The 16,578-nt window shown below is 43.0% G+C and overlaps 1 long non-coding RNA gene and 1 pseudogene across 1 annotated transcript; one reads left to right on the forward strand and one right to left on the reverse strand.

The window, feature by feature from the left end:
• Positions 1–1,378: 1,378 nt before the first annotated feature.
• LOC119808042 lies at positions 1,379–2,030 on the forward strand (annotated as a pseudogene).
• An 11,079-nt stretch (positions 2,031–13,109) lies between these two features.
• Positions 13,110–16,456, reverse strand: LOC119806330. The gene is made up of 2 exons (XR_005284194.1): positions 16,335–16,456; positions 13,110–13,517 (listed from the first exon to the last, which is right to left on the reverse strand). It is a non-coding gene; the product is annotated as an uncharacterized LOC119806330 (long non-coding RNA).
• Between the last annotated feature and the right edge of the window lie 122 nt (positions 16,457–16,578).

Genomic DNA, 16,578 nt, shown 5'->3' on the forward strand with positions numbered 1-16,578 from the left:
GATAGATAATAGATAGATAGATAGATAGATAGATAGATAGATAGATAGATAGATAGATAGGGATAGAGTAGAAAGAAATAAAAATCAAGTCTTGAGAAAATAAAAATACATTTACTGATCTTTTTAAAAAGTCTATTAGTTTATAATAATAAAAAAGTTCAGTTTCTGGAAGATACAACTACCTTGTTCCTGTGGGCTCTGAGTAACATCTAATATATACATGTACACAATAATAAACTTATTGTAGTGAACAGGGAAATCCACAATTGTAGTAGGTTATTTTGGAGAAGTGGGTTACATCTTTGTGTCCTCTGGACAAACATCTGACACAAACAACTAAAAGGGAGAAACATCACTTTGCTCTACAGTTTCGGTATACGTGGTTTCTGGGCCCCATCCATGTGGGCTGAGCATCCTGCTAGGGGGACCTTGTGGTGGGGAAGGCCAGGGGTAAGGGTGAGAGAGGAAGGGATGGAGACCTCACATGCTCTTCAAAAGCATGTCCCCTGTTACTTCTTCCTCCCACTGTGCTCCAGCACTTAAAGCTGTTATTCCTGACAAAATATTGCTATCTGAGGACCAAGTATTTGTCCTCAAGCATTTGTCGGAGTTTGTGGTAGATCCCTAAGCCTGTGGGGGACACTACTATTCAAACCATAACTGAAAGTTAATTTCTTGCACCTCTTCTGTGTGTGCTTTTTGCATTGCCCCCTCTTTTGCTCTAACTCTTTGGGGGTTGTTTTAGATTTATTTTATTTTATGGGTAGAGTATTTTGCTGGCACATATGTATGTGCTAATGTCTCTTTGGTAATCACAAGCATGCAGTGTCCACAGAAACCAGAAGAGGGCATCAGAACACTGGGGCATAGCGTTATAGGGGTTTGCAAGTTACCACGTGGGTGCTGGGAAGTCAACCCAGGTCCTTCGCAAGAACAGTAAGTAGAACAATGTTTTGTTTTGTTTTTTAGTTTGAGATAGAACCTCACTAAGTAGCCCTGGCTGGTCTTGAACTCACAGAGATCCACCTGTCTTTGACTCCCAAGTGCTGGAACTAAAGAGGTGTACCACCACACCCAGCACAAAGCGCCTGTGCAGACAGGCCAGGCAATAGCACATGACCGAGCATCTTTTTTTAAATTAATTAATTTATTTATTATGTATACAATATTCTTTCTGCATGTATGCCTGAAGGCCAGAAGAGGGCACAAGACCTCATTACAGATGGTTGTGAGCCACCATGTGGTTGCTGGGAATTGAACTCAGGACCTTTGGAAGAGCAGGCAATGCTCTTAACCGCTGAGCCGACAGCGCCGGGGCAAGCGAGAGCCGGAAGGACACTGGGCGACTCTGTGCCTTGCGGACGAAAATCAACTAAACATGGGCAAAGGAGATCCTAAGAAGCCGAGAGGCAAAATGTCCTCGTATGCATTCTTTGTGCAAACTTGCCGGGAGGAACACAAGAAGAAGCACCCGGATGCTTCTGCCAACTTCTCAGAGTTCTCTAAGAAGTGCTCAGAAAGGTGGAAGACCATGTCTGCTAAAGAAAAGGGGAAATCTGAAGACATGGCCAAGGCTGACAAGGCTTGTTATGAAAGAGACATGAAAACCTACATCCCCCCCCCCCCAGAGGGGAGACCAAAAAGAAGTTCAAGGACCCCAATGCACCCAAGAGGCCTCCTTCGGCCTTCTTCTTGTTCTGTTCTGAGTATCACCCCCAAATCAAAGGAGAACACCCTGGCTTATCCATTGGAGATGTGGAAACCTGGGAGAGATGTGGAACAACACCGCTGCACATGACAAGCAGCCCTACAAAAAGACAGCTGCCAAGCTGAAGGAGGAGCACGAACAGGATATCGCTGCCTACAGAGCTAAAGGAAAACCCGATGCAGCGAAGAAGGGGGCGGTCAAGGCCGAAAAGAGCAAGAAAAAGAAGGAAGAGGAAGATGAGGAGGAGGACGAAGAGGATGAAGAGGAGGAGGAAGAAGAGGAAGACGAAGATGAGGAAGAAGAAGATGATGATGATGAATAAGTTGGTTCTAGCGCAGTTTTTTTCTTGTCTATAACCCCCCCTGTACACAACTCACTCCTTTTAAAGAAAAAAATTGAAATGTAAGGCTTTGTAAGATTTGTTTTTAAACTGTACAGTGTCTTCTTTTGTACAGTTAACACACTACCGAATGTGTCTTTAGATAGCCCTGTCCTGGTGGTATTTTCAATAGCCACTACCCTTGCCTGGTACAGTCTGGGGGTTGTAAATTGGCATGGAAATTTAAAGCAGGTTCTTGTTGGTGCACTGCACAAATTAGTTATATATGGGGACGGTAGTTTTTTTTGTTTTTGTTTTTGTTTTCGGTTTTTTTTTTCATCTTCAGTTGTCTCTGATGCAGCTTATACGAAGATAATTGTTGTTCTGTTAACTGAATACCACTCTGTAATTGCAAAAAAATTTGCAGTTGTTTTGTTGACATTCTGAATGCTTCTAAGTAAATACAATTTTTTATTAAAAAAAAGAACAGTAAGTAGTTTTAACCCTCGAGCCATCTTCCCATTCCTATTTTGAAAAGTGGCTCCCATTACTCTTCAAAGGACACAAAGTGCATGCACCTTTAATGAAACTTTCCAGTAAAATGTATCCCTTGAGGACAGGAATATCAGCTAAGCCATACACGACACAGTCTGTCTCCGATTTCCTCAGCAGTTTCTGTAGTATTCAAGTGTTTGATGCACAAATGAATAAATAAGCAGTAGCTAATATTTTGTGGACTTCCTTGTGCTGGAAACTATAAACACACATCTCCCAGATGTCTTTTATTTTATAGAAAGGGGAAGTAACTCACTCAGTTTTGAGGTTAGTAAATGACAAAGTCAAGGTTTTAATCCAGGGCTAATGTCTATTTGTTAATCCCTAGCATTATTAGATACACATCTATCTATCTATCTCTTTCTTGCAAGGAGTGGCTCCCATCTCTTGTTTTCTTTTTTCTTTTTCTTTTTAGTCTTTACTCTTTGGGGGTGCAAATTGCCAAGATGCTGCGGTGGGCCAGCTGAGCCAAATCTTACACAGCTGCTACAGAGGGGTAGTTCAGCTGCGTGGGGTGGGAGAAGGCCTCAGGCAGGGGTCTGAGCAGGGCCTGGCAATGGCATGGACTCAGGCCATGTGTGGGCACATTGGGCGCCAATTTGTTGGCATACAAAAGAGTTCCACAAAAGCCTGGAATGGAGTATAACAAAGGTTTATTTATTTGGGGATAAATTCACAGAAAGAGTAGCTATCCACTGTCCTGCATTGGGAACTGGAACTGAATCCAGCAGCCAAGAGGGCTGCACACACTTTTTGTTTGCATTTATAGTACATGATACCATACCCAAAGTGGGCTGGTCTCTGAAAGGCTATTAGATGAAGGAGTTCCCACAGCAGGGGCCCACTGCATAATCACACAGACACTTATTATTACTGATAAATGCCAAGCCTTGGCTTGACTTATTTCTAGCCAGCTTTTCTAAACTTAAATCATCCCATCTACCTTTTGCTTCTGGGATTTTTACCTTTCTCTGCTTCTTTTCTTCTCTTCTTAATTTTGTTTGTGGCTATGTGGCTGTATGGCTGTGCGGCTGTGCGGCTGTGCGGCTGTGTGGCTATGTTCTAGGCCACCCCTGGTCTACAGAGCTAGTTCCAGGACAGGCTCCAAAGCTACAGAGAAACCCTGTCTTGAAAAACCAAAACCAAACCCAACCCAAACCAAACCAAACCAACTAAACAAATAAACAAAAAACCAGCCAGCCACTGGCTCTTACTTCTACCTCAGGTTATCCTGCCTTCAGCAATCTCAGAATGAGACTGTGTCTGAGAGCTATGTCCTCCCATTTTATAGTCTTCTCTAGTGCTGGATTAAGGGCGAGCACCACTATCGCCTGGTTTCTATGGCAAACTAGTGTGGCTACTGGGATTCATGTGTGTCACCACTGCCTGGTCTGCAAGATGGACCAGTGTAGAAGGAGTGGCTCCCGCATGGCTAGCTTAGCCCCAGAATAATTACACGGAAACTGTATTCATTTAAACACTGCCTGGCCCACTAGTTTCAGCCTCTTATTGGCTAATTCTCACATCTTGCTTTAACCCATATTTAGTAATCTGTGTAGCACCACGAGGTGGTGGCTTACCGGGAAAGATTAAGCATGTCTGACCTGGTGGCTGGCTCCATGGTGTCTGCCCCACTGCCTTCTTCCTCCCAGCATTCTGTTCCTTCTACTCCGCCTACCTAATTTTCTATCCTATTAAAGGGCCAAGGCAGTTTCTTTATTAACTAATGAAAGTAACACATAGACAGATGACCCTCCTCCATCAGATCAGTACAGCTGTTTTACTCTCTGAACTTTAGGCAAGCTTTATTTATTAAAATATAAATGAAATATCACTGCATTTCAGAGCCAGAAGTATGATGTCCACTGAATGCATATGGCTTTCTTATTATCACGAAACTGAAGTCTCATGTATTGGTTTTCCAGCATTGTCTCAAAGGGTTTTTATTTTCATTGCTATTAATATTATTACAGACTCTGAATTTGTATAAATTTTATGTTTTTCAGTTTATCGCAGCTTATGAACCTTATTTTTATTTCTCCATGTGTATGTGTGCACATACACACATACATACACACACAGAATGTGGGACTCATGATCTTCCTGATTTAGCCTCAGAGAATGGTGATTACAGCATGTGCTGTTCATCCAACTCATCATTTTATCTTTTTTCTCCTCCTCCTCCTCCTCCTCCTCCTCCTCCTCCTCCTCCTCCTCCTCTTCTTTTGTTTTGTTTTTTTAGAGGAGTTTCTCTGTGTAACAGCCCTGACTGCCCTGGAACTCACTCTGTAAACCCTATTGGCCTCTGCCTCCTGAGTGCTGAGTGAAATTAAAGGTGTGTGCCACCACCATCCAGCCACCATTGATCCTCTCAATGCTCAGATTGCTCTATTTTTGGACAGAGGGAGCCTAGGCTCCTAAGTTCCTTTGTCATGTCCCCAAAGTCTCTGATGAGTCCTTTACTCCACTCCTATGACTAGCCCCTTTTCCTCAAGGATGTCTGGTTGTTGGTCGTTGTAAAAATTAGAAGAATTTGTTAGCCCTGTTTTGTCAATGTTTATTCAATATTTCTATGATAATTCTATGAATATAGTTAGGACTTCCCCCTTTTCACATGCTAGTTAGGTTGATCTTTGTTGCCCAATCTCAAATTATCCACTGGCCTCAACCTTCCCTCTGGTGAGATTTGGGACATGTATCACCACACACAGCAGAAAAAATATTTTTAAAAATTGAAATAGTTCTTTTTTGTTGGAATGTTGAGAGACATATTAGATAGAACTCATGCTACAGAATGGAGGCAAAGGCCATCAGAGCAGTGGCCATGGCTTGTGGTGGTAGGGCAGAAGTCAAGGGAGGTGACAAGGATGTGCCAGCCAGGACTGTAAGACAAAAAGAGCTGGAAGGCTGACTTGCATCTGGAGCAGTGATCCAGAGGCTCTGCTCTGTCTGCACCCAAAGAAGCAATCAACAGAGCCACAACCCCCAGCTACACCAATTGGAGGAAGAGGGACCCACTTGGAGCACAAGTTCCACCTATACCAATTGGAGAAAGAAATGTGTAGACAACCAGGTAAAAATATACTCAACAACATAAAGAGCAATATGGCTCCACCAGAAACTAGAGGTTCTAAATCTTAGGACATGAACACCCCAATGCAGATGAATCAGAAGACAATGACCTTAAAAAATAACTTTATGAAGAATATTAAAGCCCATAAAGAGCAAATGAAAAATTCCCTTAAAGAAGTAGAGGAAAAGAACAAACAAAAATTGGAAGAAATCAACAAATTCCTAAAGAAAACCAAGAAAAAGCAATCAAATAGGTTAAGGAAATGACTTAAGACTTGAAAACTGAAATAGAGGCAATAAAGAAAACACAAACTGAGCGAATTCTGGAAATGGAAAATTTAGGTAAATGATCAGGAACCATAAATACAAGCATAAACAACAGAATACAAGGGATGAAAGAAAGAGTATTAGGCGTTGAAGATACAATAGAGAAAATTGGATTCATTGGTCAAAGAAAATATAAAATCCAACAAACACAAAATATCCAGGAAACCTGGGATACCATGAAAAGACCAAACCTAAGAATAATGGGGATATCCCTGTGGTGGTGGCACACGCCTTTAATCCCAGCACTTGAGAGGGAGAAGCTGGCAGATCTCTGTGAGTTCAAGGCCAGCCTGGTCTATAAGAGCTAGTTCCAGGGCAGGCATCAAAGCTGCAGAGAAACCCTGTCTCTCAAACAAGAACAAAACAAAACAAAAAAAAAAGAGTAATGGGGATAGAAGAAGGAGAAGAACTCCAACTTAAAAGCACAGAAAATATATTCAACAAAATCAGAAGAAAACCCTTCACAATAGCCACAAATAACAAAAAATATCACAGGGTAACTCTAACCAAACAAGTAAAAGACCTGTATGACAAAAATTTTAAATCTTTGAGGAACAAAGTTGAACAGGATATCAGAAAATAGAAAGATCTTCCATGCTCATGAGCAGGTAGTATTAACATAGTAAAAGTTGCAATCTTACCAAAGCAATCTACAGATTCAACACAATGCCCATCAAAATCCCAGTACAATTCTTCACAGACCTCGAAAGAACAATACTAAATTTCATATGGAGTAACAAAAAACCCAGGGTAGCCAAAACAACCTTGTAAAATAAAAGAACATCTGGAGGAGCCACCATTTCTGACTTCAAGCTCTATTATAGAGTTACGGTAATGAAAACATCTTGGTTTGGAGCATAAAAACAAACAGGTGTATCAATGGAATGAATCATAGACCCTTATATTAACCCATACATCTATGAATACTTGATTTTAGATAAAAAAGCTAAAAATGTAAAATGGAAAAAAAGAAAGCCTCTTCAATAAATGGTGCTGGCATAACTGGATGTCGACATGTAGAAGAATGCAAATAGATCCATATCTATTGCCATGCACACAACTCAAGTCCAAATGGATCAAAGACCTCAACATAAATCCATCCACACTGAACCTCATAGAAGAGAAAGTGGCAAGTGCCCTTGAACGCATTGACACAGGTGACCACTTCTTAAATATAACCCCAGTAGCACAGACACTGAGAGAAACAATAAATAAATGGAACCTCCTGAAACTGAGAAGCTTTTGTAAAGCAAAGGACACAGTCAACAAGACAAAAATAGCTGCCTACAGAATGAGAAAAGATCTTTACCAACCCCATATCTGACAGAGGGCTGATTTCAAAAACATACAAAGAACTTAAAAACTAGACATCAAACTACCAAAAAAAAAAACATTTAAAAATGGGGTACAGATCTAAACAGAGAATTCTCAACAGAATCTCAAATGGCAGAAATTTGAGGAAATGCTCAACATCCTAAGCCATCAGGAAAATGCAAATCAAAACACCTCTGAGATATCATCTTACACCTGTCAGAATGGCTAAGATCAAAAACACTGGTAACAGCTTATGCTGGAGAGGATGTGGGGTAAGGAGAACACTCCTCCATTGCTGGTGGGAGTGCAAACGTGTGTAGCCACTGTGGACATCAGTATGGCGGTTTTCAGAAAGTTAGGAATCAATCTATTTCAAAGCCCAGCAATACTTCTGTTGGGCATATATCCAAAGGAAGCACACTCATATTACAATGACATTTGCTCAACTATGTTCATAGCAGCATTATTCATAATAGCCAGAACCTAGAAACAACCTAGATGCCCCCCAGCTGAAGAAAGGATAAAGAAAATGTGGTACATTTACACAGTGGAATTCTACTCAGCAGTAAGAAATAATGACATCTTGACATTTGCAAGCAAATGGATGGAACTAGGAAAAACCATCCTGAGTGAAGTAACCCAGACCCAGAAAGACAAATACAATATGTACTCACTCCTAAATGGACACCAGCCATAAAGCAATGGATAGCCAGCCTACAGTCCACAACCCCAACAAAGCAAGAACCCTCTTCCAGAAACAGATGGAAGCAGAAGCAGAGATCCCCAAGTGACCACTGGTCAGAGCTCCTGGAGTACAATTGAAGTGAGGGAGGAGTGACAATGTGACCAAAGGAGTCAAGACCGCGATGGGGACACCCACAGAATCAGCTGACCTGAGCTAGTGGGAGAGCACTGAATCCTGACTGACAGCTGGGGAGCCTGCATAGGACCCAACTAGGATTCCTGAATATGGGTGATGATGGTATGACTTGAGCAGTCTATGGGGCTACTGGCAGTGGGACCAGGATCTAACTCTAATGCATGAACTGACTTTGTGGAGCCCATTCTTTATGGTGAGATAACATGATCTTCTTAAGAGATGGGGGGAGGGCCTTAGTTCTGCCTCAAGGAGGTGATGGGGCAGACTTAATTGATTTCCCGGGGAAGGACTTACTTTCTCTGAGGAGCAGATGGGGGTGGGGTAGGGGGGAAGATGGTGTTGGGTGGGAAGAGAGGAGGGAGGGGGAACTGGTATGTAAAGAATAAGTAAGTAAATAAAATCAATTATATGAAAAAGTTAAAATAAAGTTGGGTGTGGTGATACATGTCTTTAATTTCCACCCTCAGAGGCAGAAGCAGGAGACTCTCTTTGAGTTCAAGGCTAGCCTGATCTACAAAGTGAGTTCCAAACCAGTCAGAGAGACCCTGAAAACCAACAAATTGGAAATAAGTCAGGCTTGAGGTAAAGACAGGAGGACTAGGACTTCAAAGCCAGATTGAGCTACATAGTGAAACCAGACCACGTGGGCTCCAGAAGGCCTGTATTAAAACACTGAAAATCCTAAATCAAAATAGAGAAAATAATGATAAAGTATGCTATTCATGTTTATATTTTAAAGATTTATTTCTTATTTTTAATTAGGTATATATTTGTGTAGTCTATGTGACTTATGAACATGTGCACAGTGCCTGTGGCGGGCAGAATAGCGTGTCAGACCTCCAGGGCTGGAGCCGCAGGTGGCCATAAGATCTGAGAAAATGGGTGCCAGGAACCAAACTCGGGTCCTCTGGAAGAGCAGGGAGAGCTCCTAACCTCTGAGTCATCCTCCAGCCCCCGACAGCTTAAACTGAAAGTCAGAATTACTGTATTTTATGTCCCTAACATATAATTTATCCTTATTTCTCTTACTTCAAAAATCTTGCTTCTTGATCAAATTGAAAGAAAATCTCCATCTTAGTTATCGTTCTATTGCTGTGAAAAGACACCGTGACCGAGGCATCTATTTGTTTTGTTTTTTGAGACAGAATTTCTTTGTAGTCCTGGCTGCCCTGGAACTCATTTTGTAGACCAGGCTGACCTTGAACTCACAGAGATCTGCCACCTTCTATCCCTGCAGTGCTGGGATTCCCTGCAGTGCTGGGATTAAAGGCTGTACGACTGTGCTGAGCTAGAGAGCTCACACCTAGATCCATAGGCTGGAGGGAGGGGGGGAGAGAGAGAAAGGGGGGGGGGGAAGGAGGGAAAGACAGAGAGAGAATGCTAACCCAGAATGGCATGGGTTTTTAAAATCTCAAAACCCACCCTTAGTGACACACCTCCTCCAATAAGGCCACATCTCCTAAACCTTCTCAAAGAGTAGGGACTAAGTGTTCAAGTATGTGAGCATACAGGGACATTCTCACTCAAACCACCATAGTCTCTCAAAGTGTACACACACACACACACACACACACACACACACACACACACACACGCACGCACGCGCGCGCGCGAGCACACACACACACCACATTTGTATGCATGGATAATATGCATCTATACATATATAATTCCACTTGTTATATGTACAACGATATCATTACTTGCCACATTGTTATAAAAGAGTTTACGACTTCTTGGCAGTTACTTTTGTTCTTAGGGTATTTTCAGTTGGAGACAAAATTTCACGCTATTAGCCGGGCGGTGGTGGCGCACGCCTTTAATCCCAGCACTCGGGAGGCAGAGGCAGATGGATCTCTGTGAGTTCGAGGCCAGCCTGGTCTACAAGAGCTAGTTCCAGGACAGGCTCTAAAAAAGCTGCAGAGAAACCCTGTCTCGAAAAACCAAAAAAAAAAAAAAGAAAAAAAAAAGAAAAATTTCACGCTATTGAGAAACTTAATTCCTCAATACTTAACTAAGTAGGTACTCTTCTATCTTTTTACAAATTAGGTTTATTTATTTCACTTTGCTTCCAAGTGATTTTTTATACTTTATAATTATACAAGTTACTTTATAATTACATAAGTCACATGGTTTCAAACGTGATGCTGCAACATATATTCAGATGAGGCTGACAGCAATTAAGAGGATTAATTTTTTTCCCAGAAGACCTGGGTTTGGTTCCCAGCACCCATGTCTGGCGTGTCACAACTGCCAGCTCAGGGACCTGACACCCTCTTTAGCCTTCACACATGCCTACACTCGTGTGCACATTTCTCCAGCCCCACACACATGCACAAAATTCAAAAAGTAGATCTTAAAAAAACATCCGAAAGCATTTTCTGTCACCCCTAACTTAACAACACAGCACATTTTATTTCTCTACAAGTGTTTTCATTAGTTTTGTGTGGCCCTCAGTTAAAAACAATATACGTGTGCCTACTTTTTATAAAATGATGCTTCCATTTCTTAGATGATGGTTATATGGGGCTGGGGGATTGGCTCAAGGGTGAGGAGTGAGCATTGCTTTTGTAAGGTAACATGTGGAGCTCCTCCCCTCTCGGGGAAGCCACAAGTCCCCCAGGGACTTTAGAAAACCCACATGCAGCTATCTAGAGGCAGCAGACTAGGTCCCATCTCCTGTGAGTCGTTTATGGACAGCTATCGTCTTCCTATGAGCTGCAGTAATTCGAACTTGGTCCACTGTCAGTGCTCCTCCATTGACTAATGCTAGTCCATGGTGAACTGTGCTTGGGCTGTGTGCTCATTATAAAGTCATCAGATAGAGCTAAATATCCATGGCTTTTCTATTCTAGGTATGTTTGCTACATTATCAGAGCGTTCCTCTGGCAATAAAGAAAGGCAGGAAGTTAGCCAGTGAGTTGGGAAATGACGTGTCAACTTAATTAATCTAATTAATGGCATTTTCTCTGAACAGATAGTGGCCAAATAGACTATCAAAACTGTAATTGTCAGTAACACTTCACTGGCAAAGGGACAAGAAGGTGAGCTCAAGAGGAAATGCGGCATTGGGCGGACATCTCAAGACGTAAGAGCACCTATAACGTGGGTTTGTTGAACTGAGGTGACTCTGGAAAATGTTAAGATGAAATGAGTGGAGGGTGACCAATCAGCGCCCCATCCACGGGGAGCCAAGGAGCTCAACCGGAGCCAAATCTGATGGTGAAAATGAGAGGAATGCACTTCTGGCGGCACTTTGTCCCCTGAAGGTCTATATAGTCTGCTTTTCAAAATGTCATATAAAGAAATGGTCACAAAAGGAAAGATATCATTTTCTGATTTCTTAGGGTGGTGGGTTTGACTGTTTTAGTTTCTTTTCTTTTTTTGAGAAAAATGTCTCGTCTATCCCAGGCTGGTTTCCAATTCCTCGTGTTAAAGATCTTCAGCTTCGCACTTCCTTCTCTACCTCAGATGCGATGGGATTACGGGTGTGTGCCAGTGTGCCTGTTCAATGAGGTGCTGGAAAATGGAACCCAGGGCTTCAGGAGCTCCATCGCCTACGGGATGATTTATTTATTTCTCTACTGTGGCTGGCCACTTGTACCAGGTGCTGACAAAACTCTGTCGGAATTGCTTTTGTGTCATCGTCAAAAACTGGCAGTATGTTCTTGGTGTATTGGTTCATACCTATAATCTTAGCGGCTGGGGGGCTGGGCTTCTGGGAGGTAAGCTGAGGTCCCTTTGGGCTACTCTGGTGAGCTTAGGGTTGGCTAGAGTTATAAAGTGTGGCCTTGTCTCAAAATAAAAAGGTATGTTTTAAAATAGCAAACTGTATCATTCTCTCTTTCTGCAAGGGGCTGGGAAAGTAGCCCAGCTAATAGTGTGCTTGCACTAGCGGTGCATACATTGGACATGGTGGTGACTTGCACCAATGGTGCATATGTTGCACATGGTGATTATTTGCACTTGTGGTACATACGTTGAACATGGTGGTCATTTGCACTAGCAGTGCATATGTTGGTCATGGTCATCATTTGCACTAGCACTGCATATGTTGAACATAGTGGTCATTTGCACCAGCACTGCATACGTTGAACGTGGTGGTCATTTGCACTAGCACTGCATATGTTGAACATGGCGGTCATTTGCACTAGCACTTCACACATTGGAAATGGTGGTCATTTGCACTACCACTGCATATGTTGGACATGGTGGTCACTTGCACTAGCAGTGCATACGTTGGAAATGGTGGTACAGCCCTGTAATCCCCAAACTCTCAAGATAGAAGCAGGGAAAGTGGAAGCTGGAAGTCATCCTTGGCTACATAGGCAGTTCAAGGGCATTCTGGGACACCAGAGAGCAGATAACAAATCCCTAAGCCCGGGGTTGTAGAGCATGCCTGTCATCCAGGTCCTCTAGGGGCTGAGGCATGAGGCTTTGAGTCTGAACGCAGCCTGAGCTACACAGAGAAACTTTAGCTCAACAAATAAATTACTTGGGCTGTTTTTCCATAAGTGGTTTGGAGGACAGAGACAAGCAGTGGTGACTGTACCTTCTATGTGACAGTTATTAATGTAGCTGGGATTTTGTTTGGGCTGCCAGCTCACAAAAAAGGACATGGAGACTGATACTGATCATGAAAGCTTAGCCTTAGCTCAGGCTTGTTTCTAACTAGCTCTTGGAAATTAAATTAACCCATTTCTATTAATTTACTTTCTGCCTCGTGGCTTTATTACCTCATCACCATCCATACTGCCCATCCTGCTTCCTCTGCGTCTCCTATGCCCACCTTCTTCCAGCATTCTCTTTGCCCATAGATCCTCCCTAGCTACTAGCTGTTCATCTTTTCATTAAACCAGTCAGAGAGACACATCTTCACAGTGTGCTGAGAGATTATGCCACAAGTTAACGATGGAAGACACGTGTGAGAGACCTTTGGAATCATATCCACCTTTATTGGCTCTGAGGCCCTGGGAAATCACTGTCACTGTGCAAAACTAGTACCAGCCTGGCACTGTGGCACACACCTGCTGCCTCAGTGTCCGGGGCTGAGCTGGAAGGACAGCTGCGTATTTAGTCAGCCTGTGTTAAACAGTGAATTCTCGGCCGGCTTGGACTAGTGTGAGCCTCTGTCTTGAAAACCAAACAGAGACTATTTTTTTGTAACATGCTGGTTCTTGGTTGGCAAGATGGTCCAGTTGGTTGGTAAAAGTGTCTGCAGCCAAGCCAAATGAGCCAAATTCTGTACCTGGGATCATGTGGTGGCAGAAGAGAACTGACTTCCAAAAGTTGGTCTCTGGCCTCCACATGTGGCTGTGGCATGCACATGCCCACGTACATACCTATATAGACACAAAAACAAATAAGCACAAGTTTAATCATTTTTAAAATGATGGCTCCATTCCTTACACTACAGAAGAGCAAAACCAAAGTCTAACAATTCTTACAGGATTTCAGTAAAACTTCAAAGCTGTCAAGTTCTGAATCTGGTGTCTAATATGCAGGAAACACTCAGTATACACACTAGCTTGCGTTTAAAAACTAATCTGCAAGAAGCAGGGCAGCCTGTGATGTTGAAGCTGCTAATCAGAGGTCATCTCATGATTTATTTGTCAGGAAAGTAAGCACCATTCCCAGCATTAATTAAAACAAACGAGTACAATTACTAGGAACCGGTTAAGCTGAATCCAGGCTTAATTCCACTGAAAGTCTCCAGGAAGCATCTTAATTATAATCTCCTGTTGATGATGCCTCGGGCAGCAGGTATGCACAAGGGCTTTGCGGTCCACTAATTAGGAGGCTGGGCCTGCTAACCTCTAATTGAGTCATTTGCAAATAGTTTCTACATCACAACATCTTGAATTCTGTGAATTATGCCCCATTAAAAACTATTGCTAAACTTCACTTTTCTTGTACTTTCCTGTATAACTTTTTGATTTGTTGTTGTTTGTGGTTCTGTGGCTTGAACCCAAAGCCCCTGTGGTGCTAGGTAAGTGCTTGGCCATTGAGCTACATTCCCAGGGAGTCTTTTTTCCCCCTCTTTCTGAGATAGTCTCACTCTGTAGCTCAGGTTGGCCCTGAAGTCTCAGCAATCCTCCTTTGCTTTTGCATTTTCAAAAGGGAACTGGTAACAAGGCAATATCTTTCCATTAGAAAGCCATCTCAATCATTCCATCCAGACAATAAAAAGGCTCTTGTCTTTGACCACCATTGCTGGGGTCAAACTGAAGGACATTTGTGAATTTTTTTTCTTGTGGGGAGGGAGCTGGAGGCAGGACAGTGTCTCACTATGTAGTTTTGACAGGCCTGGAGCTCACTATGTAGACCAGGCTGGCTTTGAACTCTCAGAGATCTGCTTTTTCTTGCCTCCCCCGCGCTGGGATTAAAGACATGTGCCACCATTCTCAGATCTTCCTAACCTGAGCAAGGTAAAAGGGATTTCAGTGTAACTACACCTTTTCCAAAGATCTGAGACAGAGGTTTGATGTCTGTGTATCCAAAGGATGAAGTTCAGGTTGTGTGAGCACACTGAAAAGGTCAGCTAGTTGGCAAAGCAGTGCAGTTTGTAGGAAATGTCATCCACAATGAACAAGGACAGCAGAAAAGGCCAGCGGTAGGAATGTCCACGTGGGCATTTACTCCATCAAGGTGTTTATCGTCAGACATAAAACTGGATAAAAACAACCAAAAGGTTCTAGAGCAGAAAGCTAAATCTCAGCAAACCAGAAGGGAAAAGGACAAACAGGAAGGAACAGTTGAGAAGATTCTGTAAGAGCAATCTCACATATAGATTTCATTAAATACTGGTTAAATGAAGGGAAACAACAGTATAAAGAACCCTGGTTCTTGCACATGGTGGACCTTTGAGTTTGGCAAGGGCATTAGAAGAAAAGCCAGTGTTGAGAAAAAAGCCATCTGTGGTTCCAAGGTAATTATGTGAGCTTGTGTTCTTTTTTGTTGTAGTCCAATGGATTGATGTTCTCTAGGTCAAAATTCTGCAACAATGTATCTTCTGAGCAGGCTGTTTTCTTTTTCTTTGGAAGAATTCAGCATCCCTCATGGGCAAATTCCTTCTCCAGGAGGATTATTTTTGAAGACATTTCTGGCTCATTAGTGCTTGAAGCAATTTTTCTATCCTATTTTAGTATTTTTGAAGTTAAAACGATCATGCTGATATCTTCATTTAGGAATTTTCCATTCCTAATAAATTCAGTGCTAGAATTGTCCCACCGGCATTTTAAATGTTGATTTTTGGTATTTGCTATGGAGTACATTGGGAATGCTGGGTTTTGCCACATGGTATGGAGTGATCTTGTTCCATCCTGTGTGCATGTACCTCAACTGCAATCTTTTTCTGACAGTCTGAAGCTGTGTAGAATCCTCCACTTTTTGTGGAGTCAGTGTTTTTTGGGCTCATTTCTTACACTACGTTTATTTTTCCAGGTTCATCACTTGCAGACTTTAGCCAGCCCTGTAGGCCTCCCCTTTATGCTTGTAAATGCTTAATAATTAGATTGCTGGGTGTGCCTGCGTAAGACCATCATCCCAGCACCTGGGACGATGCCGCAGGAAGACTGCCACGAGTTCAAAGCCAGCCTGGGCTGCATACCAAGGAAGAAGTCAGCCAGGATTGTGTACCACAGGAAAGACTTTGTCTCAAAACACACAAACAAAAGCTCATACTAAGGTAAAAAAGGGTGTAAGGAAAGCTCTTCGAGTCTAAGTGACATCTGTGTCCCAGGACAGGGTACAAAAGCCTATGACTGAAACAAGTCTTTCAGGAAATACTTATTCACTATCCGAGAAGCGTGTTTGTGTGTGTGTATAATCTTTTTTCTTGTTTTTTCGAGACAGGGTTTCTTCATGTAACCTTGGCGCCTGGAACTCGCTCTGTAGAGCATAGACCAGGCTGGCATCGAACTGATAGATCTGCTTGCTTCTGCCTCCCAATTGGTGGTGGAATTAAAGGCGTGGCTTTTTTTTTTTTTCTCCTGTCGCCCAGGCTGGCTAAGAACTCGAAGTAATAATCCTCCTGCTTTAGCCTTCCAAGCTCTGGGTTGACAGGTGTGCCCCCACACACGGATTTAAGCTGAAGATTCACAGAAAACCACCACGCGCACTTGCAGCCCTTCCTGGTGGCCGTCATAGGAAATACTGACCCCAGATTCCTCTAGCAGGCTCGCTGCAGCAGTCTGTCCCTGAGCGTGCAAAGTGCGGCGTGGTTGTCACCAATGCCAGATCCCAGAGCGCCGGCTTTGGCTGCTAGCGTCGCACACCCACCCAAAGGGAGGCTGGGTGGATGATGCAGGGCTCGACCGGTTTACCTGCTCCCCAGCTCAGCCCCGCCCTCTCCTCGGCCCCGGCGAATTCAAATCGGCCCCGCCGAAGGGGCAGAAAACCGAG

The sequence above is a fragment of the Arvicola amphibius genome, chromosome 2 (genome assembly GCF_903992535.2).
Source record: "Arvicola amphibius chromosome 2, mArvAmp1.2, whole genome shotgun sequence".
Lineage (NCBI taxonomy): Eukaryota > Metazoa > Chordata > Mammalia > Rodentia > Cricetidae > Arvicola > Arvicola amphibius.